General features: G+C 40.6%; 1 long non-coding RNA gene across 1 annotated transcript; it reads right to left on the minus strand.

The window, feature by feature from the left end:
- Positions 1–12273: 12273 nt before the first annotated feature.
- Positions 12274–12677, minus strand: LOC129775337 (uncharacterized). Its single transcript, XR_008742932.1, has 3 exons — positions 12553–12677; positions 12453–12492; positions 12274–12391 (listed from the first exon to the last, which is right to left on the minus strand). It is a non-coding gene; the product is annotated as an uncharacterized LOC129775337 (long non-coding RNA).
- Between the last annotated feature and the right edge of the window lie 6963 nt (positions 12678–19640).

Genomic DNA, 19640 nt, shown 5'->3' on the forward strand with positions numbered 1-19640 from the left:
TGTAAAAAAAACAACAGATGAATTTAACTGGCTGCTGATTTAGAGGTTCGAAAGGGTATACTCACGCATATCAGATTATGATAGCTTGAGTAGTCGCGATATTGATATATGTATGTCTTTCATAGAAGCCCGCTTAACTCGAATGCACTTACCCTTTCTCCCTTCCCTTTCCTATACATAAGCAGAACATAACACCCAATGAGATCAGTTCACTACAGCAGCTACACGAACTTCCCAACTAATGCACTAATGGCCATAGAATACTCAATATACATCACCTGGCTATAAAGTTATTACAATCCCCTTCAAACCATGTTCCGGACAACGAGGCAACGAAGGAGAAATGATATTTTTATCTAGGCCTGTGTTTAAAAATGTTAAATGATGACTCCTTGTCTTCTCCTGCATAATTGAATAAATAGAAGAAAAGTGTAGTAATGGCTTTAATGGTTTTTTGTGTATATTTTTGAACAGAATTGGGTTTCGGATTCTACCACGTTATCTCATCTAACCCTTTTAAAGGACACAAGTTCATATAGGAAACGATTTTTTTCTGGGTTTCCATTTGATGTATCAAAAGAGAAAAATACAGATTTTGAACAGTGCAAACACTCAATTCAAATGCAATCATTACACACAATTACATTCCTATATCAAGATCCTGTCCATGCCCCTAGGCCCAGACCCATCAACTTTTTAATGAACTAGTGTATTCAGTGAAGCTCTTTTATTTGATACCCATATTTATGGGGTTTTTAGAAAATGTATATAGCGCCTTTTTGATGTGGCATCCATTTTGGATTTGCATTTTTCATAAATAACCGTATTCTACTAGTCAAGCCCTTTCATTTGATACCCATCTTTAGGGGATATTCAGAAAGTATATAATCTGCCATTTCTAGCGGCCGCCGTCTTTGATTTTCAAAATCGTGGAATACGCAGTTTTATAATGATTGCAGAGATAAAGGTGTGTTCCAAATTTCAGATCAATCGATTAACAGGAAGGGGGTCAAATTTGTATTAATGTGAAACAACGCTACAGACAAACAAACATGTTACAAACATAAAAATATACAGACAGGCCAAGCTAAATAAAACCATTTGATAAAAATAGCTCGACCGATGATTCCAATTGCCGGGACTTGTGGAGGGAGTATTATTTGCGTTGAGTATTTCCGAGGAGGAATTGATTCCTCCTTTGAGCGTTAATAATTTTGACGTAGGACTACGTCTTTCATTTCTATACCGGGGTGTAAAATCAAAGTTTCGAAAACGAAAGCGTTACGCCGGACACCGAGATTTTGGGCGTTAATAGCTTTTAAACAACTGAACGAAATGGTATGATACACACTTCATTCGAAAGATAAAACGTCTACGCGTTATATACTTGTTACTTTTTCATCCAAAAACTTGTTTCAATAGCCTTAAAATTGCTTTTAAAACAGGCTATTGAAATCACCAATCGGTATATAAGCGAGCGCCGCTCGTAAACCCACTCAGTTATAATTGAACAGCGATTGGAGCATGTTGTCGCTGTTGTGGTGAAGCTCTTCGTTAATCATGAAAGCGCGGATGAACGGTGTCACCAAGAGCCTGTTTGTGCACCTTAGGCCAGAAGAGAATCCATCAGGAGGAGAGTGATGCCACAAACGATTCCCCGGGAAGAGATCGGAGCAGCCGCCACACACACACACATACACGCGCGGAACTCTTCGGTTGGGTGCCATTCAGCATCGAGAATATTCCGGAAAGATGCGACCAAATACAATTGGTTTTGTGATTTTTCAATAAAGTGCTATTAACAGGTGGTTATCGAGTTAGCATTAACCACTGGTGGGCTTCGAGTATCGAGGAAAATCTGGAAAGAACTAATCGTTGTCGAAAAATACTCTGCCAGTTCCCCTGGAAATTGAAAAATACATTGATGCGAAAGATTTTATTCTAATGTTTTCTATCCATACAACACTGCAACCAAATACATTTGGTTTTGTGATTTTTCAATCAATCGCAATTAACAGGAAAGCTTCTGAAAATTATTCTTCCCCATCAGTAGAAAATTTTCGTATCCAATATTGTATGCGCGCCAAACGGAAAATGTTTCGCATCGTGAAAATTATATAATTTTCAATCGATTATTGCTCAGTTGCCGAAAGTTTCAAACTCAGAGAGTTCATTCCCCTCTAATTTGCCATCGTAAACCACACCTTCTCTTGATTCAATCACGCACAAAAAGCATACTTAAGCGATATTCTGGTGGTGAAACGCATTCATTTTTCATGAAGATATCGACAAGACAACATCGTAATTGAACGAGGTGAACGTGCTGGACGAGCTGGACGGCGAGGGATCGAGGGATTCGTTACCTAGCCTGATCTGTCCTGAAAGACATGCAGTTTGTTTGGAACTGTGAGGGAGGGCAGAAAAGCCGAGCCATCAGAAGAAGAAGAGAAGGTGACCAAGAGAGTATCAGCAAAGATATTATCGTTGCTGAAAAATAATTGCCAGTTCCCCTGGGAATTGAAAAATACACTCATGCGAAGGAGTTTTTTTTAATGTTTTCTAACATATAACGCAGCGACCAAATACTTTTGGTTTTGTGATTTTTCAATCAAATGCAATCAGCAGGAAAGCTTCTGAACATTATTCTTCCCCATCAGTAGGATATGTTCGTTTCCAATATTGGATGCGCGCGCAACGGAAAATTTTTCACATCGCGAAAAACATAATTCTCAATCGATTATTGCTCAGTCGTCAAAAGTTTCAAACTCAGAGAGTTCATTCGCCTCTAGTTTGCCTTCCAAATTGCCATCGTAAACCACAACTTCTTTCGATTCAGTCACGGACAAAAAGCATACTTAAGCGATATTCTGGTGGTGAAACGCACCATTCTTTGTGTGAACACCGACTGGACAACATCGTTGCTGGACGAGCTGGACGGCGAGGGATCGAGTGCCTTTCTCAAGGCAATGAGGGTGGAGGTGTAATGCAGGAGTTAGAGTAGAGTTCCAAGGGCCTTTCTCAAGGCTAGAGACGAATGAACTGAAAAGTTTAAAGTCTCTATAATTCAAAACCATTCTATCCATGAAACGCATTCATTTTTCGTGAGGACATCGACAAGACAACATCGTTACTGAACGAGTTGAAAGAGCTGGGACGAGCTGGATGGCCTGACCTAACCTGAAACGCATTCAGTTTGTTTGGGACTGTGACGGAGCGCAGAAAAGTCGATCCATCAGAAGAAGAGAAGACGACCGAGAGAATACCAGCATCGAAAATTGGTTCCGCTTGAGACATCGGGGCAACCGCCACACACACACACATACACGCGCGCAACTCTTTACGTTTGCTGGTTATCGAGAAGAATCCGGAAAGAAGTGATCGTTGCTGCAAAATAATCTGCCAGTTCCCCTTGGAATTGAAAATTACATTCAAGCGAAAGAGTTTATTTTAACGTTTTCTGCGATACTGCGACCAAATACATTTGGTTGTTTGATTTTTCATTTTAGTGCAATTAACAGGTAGTTATCGAGTTAGCATTACCCACTGGTGGTGGACTTCGGGAAGGATCCGGTAAGATACCGCTGCTGCAAAATAATTTGCCAGTTCCCCTTGGCATTGAAAATAACATGCAAGCGAAAGAGTTCATTTTAATGTTTTCTAACCATATAACACTGCGACCAAATACATTTGGTTCTGTGATTTTTCAATCAAGTGTAGTTAGCAGGGAAGCTTCTGAAGATTATTCTTCCCCATCAGTAGGATATTTTCGTATCCAATATTGGATGCATAAAACCTTGTACCTTCAACGTAACGCTCTCGTTTTCGAAGTCTCCCAAATATTCATTTATTCATTCATTCAGAATGGATTCAGATTCAACAACACTAAATCAACGATAGTCCTACGTCACCATTGCGGTTATACCATGGATATAACCCACTCCCTGTTTTTTTCGGTTAAACGAAGTGGTATGATAATCACTTTAATCGAAAGATGATATGTCCAGGAGTTATATGCTTGTTACTTTTTGATTGCTAAGCTAAAGTCAGTCCTACGTCCACCTTGCGGTTATATCACAGATATAACTCACTTTTTATTTTCCTACTTTATCCACCTTCAATCTAGGTGAAAATCATCCCGAAAACCGGTATACTTTCATGCAACCTCGTACACGCAGGCTTTCGTCGAGAGCTTTCATTTCTATCATGAAAGCTACAAAATGCGAGCTTGCATGGCCTTTGGGTATTGCATGGTATTGATTGTAGAGCCGGGACACATTTGTACTTGCATGAATTTGTGCACATCAAAATGTGTTTTTCCTAACACGGACTACAAAATCAAGAAGCCTGACGAAATCGTAGTTGTCTAAGCGCTTCAGTTCATTTCATAGGTCTAAAAACATAGGCGAATTACTTCTTTTAGCATAAAACAACATGAATGAACGTTTGGAGTTTGCGGAATCCATGTTTCTGGAGTGACGAAACTGTTGATCCTGGCTTTTGTCGTAGTAATGTACAATTTCAAGGAAAGGACTATCTTGAAATTTATACACAGGCACGAATCGCTTGAAACTGAATATGCTTGCGTCCAATGATTCCGCTCAGTTTGATGTTTGCTGATCGTTTGGATAATTTAGTGTCAAATCTCGAGTGAACGACACTCTCACAGTAGCACCAATCTTGAATTCATCCAGAATCACTCTTGAATTTGAACCAGAGCTTCACAACCTGCTGACCAGAATCATCTTCGTCTTGCTCAACGTATTTCAGTTCTCTAATCGCACCGTTCACAATGCCATCCTTAAACATCAACATTGATGGTTACTTACAAGCGAGCAAGTATGGTTTCCACACAGCTCATTTTGTAAAGCTTGATCCGAGAACTTTCGAGCGCCGATATCCTGATTTTCCTACGCTTCGTTGTTGTACTCCTCAACATTCATGTTGCGATGATAAGGTCGTATTGCTTTATAGACGGATCTTCCATTGAGTTGCAATTATCGTCGCAGGTCACCGCAGATAATAATGTTTACTCCACGGAATGGATCTCCATAATCTCCGGTTATATCTCGAAGGCGCGCTTGTATAGTGTTTAACACATCCGCACCAATCATACTGACCTCATCAATGATAACCTCTTTTTCATCAGTGAGCTTGGAGTTGCTCCTTCGCGATATAGTGATTCGAAATGCACAGTAGTTCCTCTGATAGCACCAGCTGCCTTCACTGTGGAAGCACAAGCAACATATGCGTTCTTCTGGGAAATGTGAGTCTGATAGTAACGGTTGATCGCCTCCATGAGTATACGCAACATGAACGTTTTACCACACTCGGCAGGACCAGTGAAGAAAATTTGCAACGACTTGTTATTCTCGCTAAAGATATGTAATACATCGATCACATGCAAGTTCAAGCTACGCTGCTCCTCATTTGTAGTCACAGTAATCTTACTTTGACATGTCATTTGTTCGCTGCCTGATGACAGCTCTTAGGGCTCCTGTTGGTGGTTGTTCAATGTCATCGTCGTTCGGCTCCATAGAAATCGCCCGCACAAACTCATCATGTTTTCTAGCTGCAGCATTCTCTTGCTCACCAGTTTCTTCATTGTCACAGGCACGAAGATATTCTTCGATAGTCTGTTGCAGATTTAGTTCGCAATCACATTCCCTTCGTTTTCTCAGAAGATCTGATTCATGCATACCATAAAGCCGAAAGAACTTGTTACCACCGAGATTGTCACACAACTCATTTGCAAACGGTAAGAATAGAAGTACAGACTCTCGCTTGTACTCAACCAGTTCGTTCATGTTGTAGCCGAGAAACTTCAGTATTCGTGGGAGGCTGCGTTTTTGTAACTGTCCGTATCTCTACTCGGAGTGTATTGAGCTGCGAAATCAGTGCAACAAACATCTTCCAATCCATTGCGTTCTTCGTATTTCTGGATGATGTTCTTGGTCCACACATCCGTTCAGTGCATTGCAATTCCTTCATCGTCCGTTTGTTTGATGTGCTTTTTGGACCTTATCCGTTCGAGAGGCCACATTGTTGGGAGGAACTTCACTTTGATGCTGGCCTCAAGAAGTTACCATGCAGCTTATCCACACATCTCTACAGAATTCAACATCTTACCAAGCATAAGCTGTAGATCCATGTTGGAGCGATGTTTCTGATTTCGTTCATAGCTCGCTCCAAGAACATCGTTAGCCGCTGGATGGAAGACCGGAGTACATCGAGATAAGTCAACAAGAAATTCCTCTAGGGCTTTGTTCCCGAAGTCTGATGCATTTCTGAGGCACATTTCCTCAATCAATCACGGCGACATTAGTGCCGGAATTAATGAACGCTCTACATTCATTAGCCAGTGCGATATATTGAAGCTACATCGCTTTTCATTGCTTATGAATCTGCTTGTTAATAGTTAGTGAAAAGGGCACAGATCTAACGGAACAAACTTTCTCAATAAGGTCCATTGTAGTAGACATATGCTCTGTTTTACAAGAATGTTCGCAAGCCACATCATGATGTGTGCCCCGATGTTGAGACTCGATACGCTTAAAAGAAGGCCAACAACGTAGTGCTCTCCGAACGGACTATATCTCAATGAAGATAGAATGGTCATAAAAGAACATATACGAATTTGTTGAAGTATAAGCAGCATGTCACGGCGTCATCGTTGATAAGCGTCACTCGCTACTGTGCATTCAACTCCTGCAACGGATCAGTTAACTCAATGCCTCTATATTCACTTGACAGTTTGGGTAGCTGTTTCAATAGGAGTGGCCATTAAGTTTCGCTAGCAGTTGATGCCAGGAATATTATTGGCTTACCCAGTTGTCTTATCTTAGTGAAAAGATCCTGTTTTAGTTGAAACCCATACTGTACTGAGTTTAGAATCGACTTCATAAAGGCCATATTTCATTACACGAGACTTTCTACAAAGACTTTGTGCTGAGCTGAACCCGGTTTATGTTTGCAGTTCCCATACACTTGAAGGAATGTTGCACCCCTTCTGCAACGCGAAGACGTAGAATTTTCATAGCCATGTATAACAAATGGGTTCCCTGCAAAAGTCGTCTAACGTGAGTGCCGGCTCTGTATTTTCTAGGATATCTAAGATAAATCCGGAGTTGTCTCGTGTTCTGAGCCGGAGCATGCTCTGAGCACTTCTCCTCATTCAACATACGCGTTTGTTGCTGACCATCAAATAACTGGGTATCAATGGTTGCTTCAATGTCTTCAAGTTGGGTCGGGCTCCGATATGTATCAGCTCTGTGTGAGTGCTTAAGTGTTTGTGATTGGTCACTACACATCCTCTCGTCGGTACAACGGTGTGGTAACGAGGAATGAAGATTCCATACGAATAGTTTGTTTTGTAATCAAATGTTTCTTGAGCATTTATTCATCTTCCACCATTTCATCTACATCTACTGACCAAGATTCAAGAAGCGGGAGTTCCGGTGAATAGCTAGGGTACATGAATTCATTTGAAGTAGATAGATTCATCACCCTATCACGCTGCAAGCTGCTTCGACAGGTTCGACACAACATGAATCCCTCAACTGACTAGAAATGACCCGACTCCTGGAGAAATCTTCCGGCGTTTTCGGTGACCAGCTTCAGATCGTTGGTGAACTATAGTCGGTCACACACGCTATATGCAACACCAAATTCGTTCCGACTGAACCGCTTGGTAAATTCAGAGTCGGCTCTTCCGGAAGGTGTGTAAGCCATACCAGATGGTGTTTTTTAATTGTCTTCGCACAGCACGATAATATATATTCACCTGTCATCGTGTTGGATAAACTTAACGAAAAAATCATAAAACTTTTTCAAACCACGTAAATCACAAATAAAAAAGTTTTGGAATGTTGCCAGAATGTCTTCGCAAAATTGAATCGATGATTATTGGAAATAGACAGCGTTGATGACTAAATGTTTCGGATCCTTTGTATCACTTCAATGATTTCATCCGATTTGAAGAATAGCAGTTCACACAACAAACAACTCTTTTCAGAATCACCATTTCAATACTCCAAATTTAGGGATTTTCGAGAAATGAAAAAAAAATCAACAACAATTATTCCGACAACAATAGCTCGGCAGTTAAACAATACTCCAAAGGCATCTCTTGTTAGATATCTGACCATTTCTATATCATAGAAGGGTTCCTAAACTGTTTTTAATTAATTTGACACAATAAGTTAAACATATCTGGATTGACAGACCCCAACTTCAATCCAACCACATCTCACTTCTGGTCAAATTATGCCAATGGCAGAGTTTTTGGAACAATCACCATTTTAGTGGCCATTTGCCCGGTAAAATCACGCTCATTCCAACCAATAGTTTTTGTTCAGCTTTAGCGAAGCTCTGGATGATGAGTTCGCCCAACTCTTTTCGAGCATCATCCATCGCGCGTTCCCACGAAAAAAGCACGACATTCAAGATTCTTGGTATTTCCCAAATAGCTTCTATTTTTTTTTATCCCATTTATTTATTTAAGGCTCAATAGCATTTTAGCTGTAACGGAGCCGAATTTTAATCGTGTACATGTCACATGGTTATCATATATCTATAATTAGCACATTACACAGTTGCCATTCGCCAGTATTCCTTCTATACCATTACATATGGTACATTCACACAGTAGCCATTTAGGCGTAAGAGAATTCTTTCTGTTCTTCCATTATCCAGTGGGACCACCGGACAGCGGAGACAGTTGATTGATCATTGTTGAGTTATTTATAGAACAGCGGCCCGATGTGTCTTGCAGAGCAGAGCAGTTGTATGGATAAATCGATCTTATTTCGACCGTGGATCGATCTCCATCGCTGATGATTGTTGCGTGGACGTAGCTATTCTGTAACAACACAAAGATGGTCAATGAGGGTCCTGAGTTTTGAACTCACGATCGATCGCTTATTAAGCGAACGTGCACCCAATGTGGCTACGGAGACCCCCCAAAGCCTCTATGATGATGAAAAAAAAACAACGTTTACTTTTTGGAAAAAGACTGAATATCTGCCTCAGAGATTCATTACTAATACCCTAGCGCAAATATTTCCCTCTCGCTATCTCCGCTCCTTGTTTATATTTATCATTTCGGCTGCATAATTTGCACTATCAAACAATTGTCAATCATAGCATCAAAAAATTAGGCGATTGTTAGATCGTGACTGGACCAATGCACACGGGAGCAGATACAAATGGGATTTTAGCCTAGCGAAGATGCACTATTTATACGTACGGGTTATGAAGCAAGCACATACGCACACAAATATCCATATATCTTGGCTTGAACCCAAGATATATGTATATTTGTGTGCGAAATCACAGAAAAAATTCCAGAACATTAATTTTTTGGTGGGCCGACGATGGCCTAGTTTGATTTCCCACAAAATTTTGTAGATCAGAACATTAATGCAATGGCGTCAGTTTGATGCAATGTTTGCAATGCCATAGCCATCAGTGAGTGAGTAATTTGGTCGCGTCCACAGCTCAATCCGAAACGAAGACATGTGATAGCGCAAAACAAGGAAGAACAAGCGATGTTCATTGCTTCGTATCTAGAACGGTACTGAAAGTTTGCCTTTTTCACCTAAATTCTTTTTATTTCTTAATTTGGTTTACATTATAATATAATACTACATTCTACACCTTTAAGTTGCAATGTCAAGTTTTGTAATGATTTTTATCATACACATTATCCGATTGTTTCATATTCCTATTGTAAAATCATGCCTTAACTTTTCTAGTTTTTTGTTACCTTTTCTTTTTTCTTATGCCTAAATCTAACTTATAAGATACCCTCCCCAAATTATTTACATAATCCCAACTTACACTACTTATCTAACTGGAAATAAATATATCTACCCTAACCCAAAGCCGCTTGGATAACTACTAGAAAGTCAGGTAGCATAATCATACAGATTCGATTTATTCCGTGTATTGAGAGAGCGCAACTCTGTTCAAATTTCATACAATTATTATTGATAATTTCATCCAAGGTTTTAATCCCGGCCAGCTGATGTATCTCCGAATTTCGCGTTCTGGGAGGAGAGTTTAGAATCATACGAAGAATTTTGTTATGCATGCGTTGAAGTTTGAATTTGTGTGTTGGAGCACAGCACTCCCAAACGGGCATCGCATATGCGATAACTGGAAATGTTATTTGTTTGTATACTGCAAGTTTATTCGTTAGAGATAATCGAGAGTATCTATTGATCAGGGGATACAATGACCTGATGAAAATGTTGCATCTTGTATCTGTTTTGTCAATGTGTGCTCTGAAGGTAAGCTTTCGATCGAAAGTAAGACCCAGATACACTACTTCTGAAGACCATTCAATACTACTGCCATTAAGATTGACTGTTATATATTGAGGAGGAACAAGCTTTGGAGTGTTCTTGTGGGGAAACAAAATGACTTGTATCTTTACTGCATTTATGCATATTTTCCAATTATTGAAATATCCAGACAAAGCGTCTAAACCTCTTTGAAGTTTAGATTTTAGTTCTGTGATACTTCTGCCCTTATAAATGATGGCAGTGTCATCTGCAAATAATGACAGTTTCCCATAAGAAGGGAGTTCGGGAATATCTGAAGTGTAGATATTGAAAAAAATTGGTCCCAAGAGGGATCCTTGAGGAATGCATTAATATTGTTTACAGAAACATTGAACGCTCTATCAGAAAGGTCATCCAAAATATATAATGTGCTCATCTGCAAAAGCAAGAATGCGCTTTAATGTAATTTTTTCGAATACTTTCGAAAATGCTGAGAGGTGGCTAATTGCTCTTTGAAGAAGAAGGATCTTTTCCGGGTTTTAGAACCGGGATCACTTTTGCCAATTTCCAACTCGAGGGGAAGTAGCCAAGTGATAGACTTCTGTTGAAGACAGAAGTCATAATTTCATATACGTTGTTACTAAGATGTTTCAACTCAATGTTAAATATACTATCGAAGCTTGGGGCCGGGAGGGGAAGGGGGTGTGTTATCAATCGTTCTAAATTATCAGGTTGAGGAAAAAGAGGAATAGGATTAGACTTAGTCTTGAGAATTTCAGCGAGCCTTCAAATTGGCTTGGAGTTGTTCGTAAGTTTACTAATATCTTTTGCGATTTTTTTTGTTACGGAGATCAATCATTCTGGCCTGGATAACCTTGGTTAATTGATTATGCTGTCGTTTCTTCTCTCTCGAATACCAGTACGTTGGTATTGCCTTCGATAGAGGTTCTGAAGTCTAATCAAATGTTTAGTAATTGGATCAATTTGAACAGAGTCACTCACTTGAATCGTTTTTGGGATGTGGTCTGGCGAGCCTCAATAACTGCAGTTTGAATATAGCTGATTATTGCTTCGATATCTTCGCGAGATTCAAGAGGCTGATCGAGATCAATGTTGTTGTCGATAAGCTGCTGGAATTCCACCAAATTCGTACGATGATAGTCCCGTCTACATTGTGGCTTCCTGACTACGATATTCACTCCCAATTCAATTTTCACTGGTAAGTGATCCGAACTCGTTAAGGGCAATAGGATCACCGAAAGTTTGCCTCAACGAGATCCACTGTTTGTACTCTAGGCAAATATTCCCCTTCGTTCTTCTTCTTTTCCCTCGTTCACGGAGACTTTAAATATTACGATTACCCCATTCGTTGGTCGTCGATAAGTTGCTCGTTATTGATGGCACGGGTAGCGAAGCTCACAAATCAGCAGAACAAAAAATGCATGGAAAAATGGTAACGCTTATAGTTTACCTGAATTTTTACCATTTACACACCAGGGGATTATAATGTATAGCACATCAAGCAAATCTTAGGGAATTTTCGATTCGTTTGGTATGTAAATCGTTAATACGTATGTAAATCGTTAATAACTATTTTTACCGTTCGCGACAAAAATAGTTATTAACGTTAACTTAATTTCATAAAATCGTGACCTGTTTTCTGATTGCGCACCATTAATGAAAGACGTAGTTCTACGTCAAAACACTTGTAGAGCAAGGTTTCATAGTTTCAAGAATGCAGATTTCAGTGATAGAGCCAAAACAACCGCAAATGATTTTGAGTTTTGGGCCATTGACTTCGTCATAAGCACTAAAGCGAACATTTGTGGTTCGAAGATCTCTGTGAGCTATTGGGGAAAGAACAGACATGGTAGTAAGACCGCTATTACATACGTATTCTGAACAATTACGAAAGCAGAAATTATGGTCAATAGCTGCGACCATTTCTAGGTAACGTCATCTGTGACCGAAAAACTGGTTTCAACTCGGGTTGTTTGATTTTAGATATATTTATAACGCTGTATTGAACATTTACTTTTCACACGGTCAAGCTCCCTTAAACCTTTACATCGTATCTGGTTGGTAAATTGGAGGTGGGTCATATTTGTCTGGAATTTTATTGAATTATAAATAAGTAGGAAAAAATGAACATGAAATTGTCGTCGTTACCTCCTTGATCAAACAATTCTCGCTTGGCTATATTGTCCACCTGTGTTGAAAAACTATGTGATTAATTTTTATTTCATACACCCGGAATGTGTGTTATTACCATGTCACTAGCATAATCCTCCGACGAGAAAGCCTCAGCCGCGAAGATGAACACCGCAACAAGAATTGCGAAGACTAGAATAGTTGATATCTTCCACATTTTGCAGTGTTCCTAGAACTTGTGCTGATGATTCGAAATACGTTCGCTTTTAAAGGAATGAATATTATTTTTTGTTGTACAATTAATTCGTTCCTGCAGTTATCGCTAATACATTCCAATTCGTTTAGGTCAAAACATGTTTATACTACCGACAGTAACACACTGTAATGAGTTTGAGACGTGCAAATCTACCGTTTGTCGGTTTGTCGAAATGGAAGTACTTATTTACCTAAAATTATGGTTAGACCTTTGGTTTCAATTGGTTGGAATATTTCTTTGATGAAAATTTTTATCGGTTTGCACTGACACTCCTCGTGTGTGTGAACATATTACCGCCGAAATACAGCCGAAGCTGACTCATGACGACATTGGAAAAAAATACACCATATGGTCGATGTTAAGTCTGATTGGACCATGTGTCATTTTTATGATTTCGGGAAGCACGAACATGAAGTTCAGTGTTCTGCAATTTTTGAAGCTTTCCTTTTTTTGTGCACTACTGTTCCCACCAATGTTAGCTACTCTCTGACAAAACTGTTACGTATAATAATTGCAAAAAATCGAGGGGTTGTATCCGAGACACGACCGTATAAGACTACGCTTTTTTTGTAATTTGTTGGTTATGATAAACCATATATATATGAATATTTTTTGCGAATACGTCGAAATTTCGTAAATAACTCTTTAGTAAAAAGTTCAGGGAACCCTGGAAAGGTTTAATGGCGTGCGTGGTTTTGTAGAATCATTTCGAGAAGCAACGATTCTTTCTTGCCTTTGCGAGAACAATACACTAATTGGTCATATGTCGCAATTTGTTTTTTTTTTATATCAATGCACGCATTGCATTGAGTATTTAACGAGAGGCATCTTCCATCGACATTCAACAAGCATCAAACACGCGTCCAACAGATGCACACAGTTGCAGCGATAAAAATGAAACATCGCGAGAATGTCCGTTTATGAAAAATCGTTTCTCGACTCTCGGTCAAAACCGTCAACAAAGCTAGAAGCTTGTTGCATCAGAACAGAGCCGATGCGCGAAGGTGTGCTATTCACATGTACAGGAAATGAACAAGTTCTAAGTTCCGCGCAACGAAAACAAGCAACACACACAAAGCCGAACACTGATGGCTAGAAGTGGCCTATAATCATTTGCACGCTTCTCTTACAATGCCAGATGCACTTCAAGTAAAATATTCGTTAGTGTTCACAGCTCGAAAGGAAACATAAAACACAAAACGAGCAGAATAAGCGACCTTTGTTGTTTTGGGCACAGAAATATTCTTGAAAATTTCCGATTCGATTGGTATACGAATCATTAAAATCCGTTTGCAGCAGAAATAGTTATTGAGGTGACCTTTATTTCATAAAAACGTGACCTGTTTTCTGGTTTGGCACCGTTAGTGTAAGACGTAGTCCTACGTCAAAAACATCAAGTCTCATGTCCAAAACAGGCAGTTATTTGCCTTCCTATACGTACATGATACATTCTGACTGAACCTATAAACCACTTTTTAAGACTTCGTTCACTATGACTGAACGATTTCGAAATATTTTTCAATCAATTGACAGTTGTGAGTCAAAGTGTAAAAAATGGAAAGTATCGTCAAGTAGCATGTGTGCACTCAGTTTTACGATTGTCTGTACAAATGATTGACACATGGTCCTCTCTATTTGCATATGATATAGAGCCACAAAATTTTAGTTCACTTTGTCTTCGAGTTCATTTTTGTGAAAAAAAAACATACAGAAAAACGTGTTTATATCAACAAAATTTACAAATTCGTCGGTGTTTCCGAACACAACACGGCACGCTATGGGTAATTTTCATGTCCGTTACAAAAAAAAATCTGTAGTATATGTCAAACCATGAGAGAGAGAATCGAATTCATTTTTGGGGGAGTGACTTCAATATGCATTTGGCGGAGAAGAATGAAATGCGATAGTCGAGTCGTAGAGTGAGATAGCAGCCAAACGCCCGACTGACTGTTGAGTCATGCTGACGGAGAAAGCCAAAACTCATTCCCAATTGAACACGAAGGTGACTTTCTTCATAGTCAGTTGACTATCCTCAGTTGAATATGACTTTGACGAGCCGTGCCGCTGTCATTCATTCGATGTTAAATAATTTTTCGACTGTGTTCATTCATATTCATTCAGTTCTATCTGAGCTTTCTTTGAAGATCAAGTCATGAGGCTTCATTCACATCCATTCATTGCCATTGAATTGTTAGGAATTTTGTGACTGATAATTTTCAATATCCTGACAAGTGTGCGATTTCGTCATTTCATACGTCTATGGATGAAAAGTGTGATAGATGACGGGATGAAAAATAGGCTCATCTCGATTAATCTCGACTCCGTTAGCCCTCATAATCGCCGGATATTATGCATAAATGGCCAGTATTGCATACGCGATGAGACTGTCATTCGGACGTTGGGTAAGATTTGGTTCAAGTGGTACTGACCTATATAAATAAAAATAGAAGGGAGGAATAGTCCGATTTGAGCCATCTTTATTTTGTCGTATTCGTCTCTTCCTGTAGATCAGTATAGCGGAGAGTATAGCGGATGTTTGCGCTAACGAAATTGACCTTTGTTCGAAAGGGGAATTGGATTTTCAAGCGAAATAACGCACCAATGTTATTTATTTCTTTATTTATTTATTTTCTTTGTCTTCGAAAAAAATCGTACAGACTGTTATTAATTTAAATTCCTTATCCTATTTTTGAAAACGTCCTTGCTTATATTATAGTCAAAATAGTCGGAAACATCGTTCAATGCTCGTAAACTCGCACTGAGTGGGTTGTTGTGTCCGTAGTTCGTCCTGTGGAGGGGGATATTGATCGTATTATGATTGCGAAGCAAACGAGATGGAGCGTTCAAATTAACTTGTTGGAGCAGAGCGGAACAATCAGTTCTGTTTGTCATTATGTCGAATAGGAACATCCGTTGCAATTTCAATCGTCTGGACGAAAGGCTTTCAAGGTCAATCAGGAGACACCGTGATCTGTAGAGAGGTAGGTTAGCTGGGTCCAGCCATGGAAACTGTCGAAGGGCGAAACGAATAAAGTGCTTTTCCGCTCAATTTTGACGATCTGACCATGTGATACAGCGCCCAAACTGGAGTTGCATATTCTAAAATGCTGCGGACAAGAGCACAAAATAATGATTTCAATGCGTAAACGTCAGTGATGAGCGATGCGTGTCGACGAATAAATCCTAGGACAGAACATACTTTGGAAACTATAGTTGTGACATGTTCGTTGAACCGCAATTTGGAACCAAGGATTACTCCGAGATCGCGGATGGCATTTACACGTTCAAGAATCATCGTTCCGATCTTATAAGCGTGTCCCAGACTAGCGTGACTCCGAGTAAGCGAGATCACCTTACATTTGCTGATGTTCAAGCACATTCCATTCTCTTCACACCATTTGAGTAGCTCGTCGATATAATCTTGCATGGCAATACAGTCCAGATCTGATGCAATGACCCTGAAGATTTTCAGGTCATCAGCAAAGAACAATTTATCAGTTGACAATCGATGACCTAGGTCGTTGATGAAAAGTATGAAAACTAGGGGCCCAAGCACGCTTCATTGTGGAACCCCGGAAGGGATATAGAAAATAGTAGAGCAATCTGCTCCAATCTGGACATAAACTTTGCGGTCCGAAAAGTAGGATTTCAGCCAACTGGTTATCCAATCCGGGAATCTTATGTGCTTCAGTTTAGCTATGGCAAAAGTGTGAGGTACCGTGTCAAAAGCCTTTGAGAAGCCCACATAGACTGAATCTACCTGGCGCCGATTCTCCATCGCATGGAATCATTTGTTCACGTAGCACATCAGATTTGCAGTTGTCGACCAGCGTTCAACGAAACCATGTTGATTTTCGGACACAATCGGTTTAGCGGCATTGTATAGGTAGTGGTGAACAAGTGTTTCAAGCACTTTGCCTAAGCAGCTGTAAAAATGCAGTATGGAAATACCTCGGTAGATCACTACACGATCCAGGCTGCCAGCTTTGTGGATGGGGACCATTCTGGCAGTTCTCCACATGGTTGGGAAGACACCATCAGAGATAGAACGATTAAAAGTCCGTGTTATTGGCACCACCAACTCACGCCTACATGCCTAAATGATAGATGGAGGTAACCCGTGTCTTGTGAGCTTGTGAATCAAGTTTATTGAGGGCTTGGAGGACCTCTGTAGTCGAAAATTGTCTGACAGGGAGATGAACATCGAACGAAGGCACGTGTTGAAAATTCTCTAAGAGTGATATTTGTGTAGACGTGCGTAACACACCATCAAAGAATTTGGCAAATAAGTTTGCTGCTTCTCATGATGTGCTGGCTGTAGATCCGCAATACTCGACGTTGGATGGTATTCGGTGTTTGTTTTTTTGTGCTCTGATGAAACTCCAAAATGACTTCGGATCTTGCCTCAGTTTGGTCTGAAGTCTATCAACGTATGCTTTGTAAGTTGAAGCTAGGAGTTCATTGTAGCTGCTTTCGTTACGACGCAGAATGCGCCTGTTTTCGTCAGTCCTGTCGTTGGAAAAAAATGTTGCGGGCTTTTCGAAGTCTTTTTCGCGATTGACGCAACTCATTGGTCCACCAAGGTTTTCTTGTGATGGATGTTGAATGGACGACGTCGACGGGGAACTATTGCTTCGAAGATGGTATTCAGTGTCTCATAAAACAGGGCTAAGCTTTCGTCAACTGATAAGCAGTTTTGTAGATCCCAATCCCAGTTAACTGACGAGATTTTTTCCTTTAGAAGCTGGACATCACATCGTTTGAGGTCGAAATCCAGGACATCGACATCAGAGCTAGTGAGCATTGGTACATTAAAGGGTGTGTCACATCAAATTGCATCACGGAAAAAACGCTGTAGAAATTTAATTTTTAGGAATTATATCTTCAGCTTTCGCTTATAATCAGATAAGAGTGTATAGCTCACGTTGGCCATGCTTCACTGTCAATTTTTCGTAAATTTGGAAAAATGTCGTCGAACGAAAAAGAGTGTCGTGAATTAATCCTGCGCACTCATTTCGAGAATCCGGAGTTGTCACATCGGGACATCGGTAAGATGCTGGGAATCGTCCAATCCACGGTCAGCAGAGTACTAAAACGATACTTCGAGAACCTAACCATCGACCGGAAGGTGAAGAACGGCAAAAATGGATGCTCCGTCAGTGAAAAAAATCACAAGCGCGTAGTTAAGCAGTTTAGACGTGATCCGAGAAGTTCGGTCCGGGATGTCGCCAATAAGCTGAATTTGTCAAGTTCATTCATCCAGCGGACCAAGCAGCGGGAGGGCCTGCGTACATACAAGGTTCAGAAGGCTCCTAACCGCGACGAAAGGCAAAACATGATGGGGAAGACGCGAGCCCGGAAGGTGTACACCGAAATGCTGACGAAGCTGCATTGCCTGGTAATGGACGACGAAACGTACGTCAAAGCGGACTTTCGTCAGCTGCCGGGCCTGTTGTTCTTCTCCGCAGAGGACAAATTCAGCGTTCCGGAGGAGATTCGCAAGCAGAAACTATCCAAGTTTGCCAAAAAGTACATGGTGTGGCAAGCGATCTGCTCTTGCGGAAAGCGGAGCGCCCCCTTCGTGATGACCGGCACGGTAAACGGGCAGGTTTACCTTAAGGAGTGCCTACAGAAGCGCTTACTACCACTATTGAAGCAGCACGAGGGCCCGACCATCTTCTGGCCGGATCTCGCTTCGTGCCACTATTCAAAGGACGTGTTGGAGTGGTACGAAGCCAACGGAGTCACCTTCGTGCCAAAGGAAATGAACCCGCCCAACGCGCCGGAGCTTCGCCCAATAGAGAAATATTGGGCGATTATGAAGCAGGCCCTCCGGAAGAACCCAAAAGTTGTCAAATTGGAGGCGGACTTCAAGAGAAAATGGATTTCTGTTCAAAAAAAACTACAACCTGATGTTGTACAGAACCTTATGGACAGGGTAAAGAGGAAGGTGCGAGCATACGGGCTTGGGCTCGAAGTATGAATAAAAAGAAAATGCCAAAAGTTGTTTAATAGTTTTTATTTTACTGTCTAAAATTTTCTAAAGGATCGGTCTACTGGGCGAATTTCTACAGCGTTTTTTCCGTGATGCAATTTGATGTGACACACCCTTTATACTGTTTGTCAAGTCATAAAATAGATGGCTCATGGTGGACATCTAATTTGAGTAGCGGGATTGGGGGTACTACTACTTCAACGAGATCTGTTGCATTCACGAACGCAAGGTTAAGGATTTTTCCGTTGGAATTCATTACCGAATTTACTTGTGTCAACCCATTAGTGGAAATTGTTTCAGTAAGCGCTATTTCTTGATCTTTTGATGAGTTAGAGGGGAGATAGCCATTGATATAGGGTCGGGGAAAAAGAAATGTCGTATTTCTGATCGAAATTTGACGCTTTATTTAAAATACTTAAAATTATCCAATTTAAGTCAAATATGCGTCGTAGCTCCCGTAGCTTCTGGCGGGTCATCAAAGATGTGTGAGGCCGAGCGTTGTCCTGGCGGAAAACAACACCATTCCTATTGATCATTTCTGGTCGTTTCTGGTCAATCGCCTGCTTCAAACGGTCCAGTTGCTCACAGTAGAGAACCGAGTTGAGGATCCGGCCATAGTTGAGCAGCTCATAGTGGATGATTCCCTTCCAATCCCACCAAACACACAGCAAAACCTTCCTGGCCGTCAATCCGGGCTTGACGATGGTTTTGGCCGGCTCACCGCGCTTCGACCAAGACTTTTTTCGCTTTAGGTTGTCGTACGTGATCCACTTTTCATCACCAGTCACCATCTTCTTTAAAAATGGGTCGAGTTCGTTCCGTTTCAGCAGTGCATCGCAGGCGTTGATTCGGTCTAATTTTTTTTTTGCGTCAACTCGTGTGGCACCCATACATCAAGCTTTTTTTGGAATCCAATCTTCTGCAAATGGTTCCAAACGGTTTTATGGTCTACACC

This window comes from Toxorhynchites rutilus, chromosome 3 (assembly GCF_029784135.1).
Source record: "Toxorhynchites rutilus septentrionalis strain SRP chromosome 3, ASM2978413v1, whole genome shotgun sequence".
Classification (NCBI taxonomy): Eukaryota; Metazoa; Arthropoda; class Insecta; order Diptera; family Culicidae; genus Toxorhynchites; species Toxorhynchites rutilus.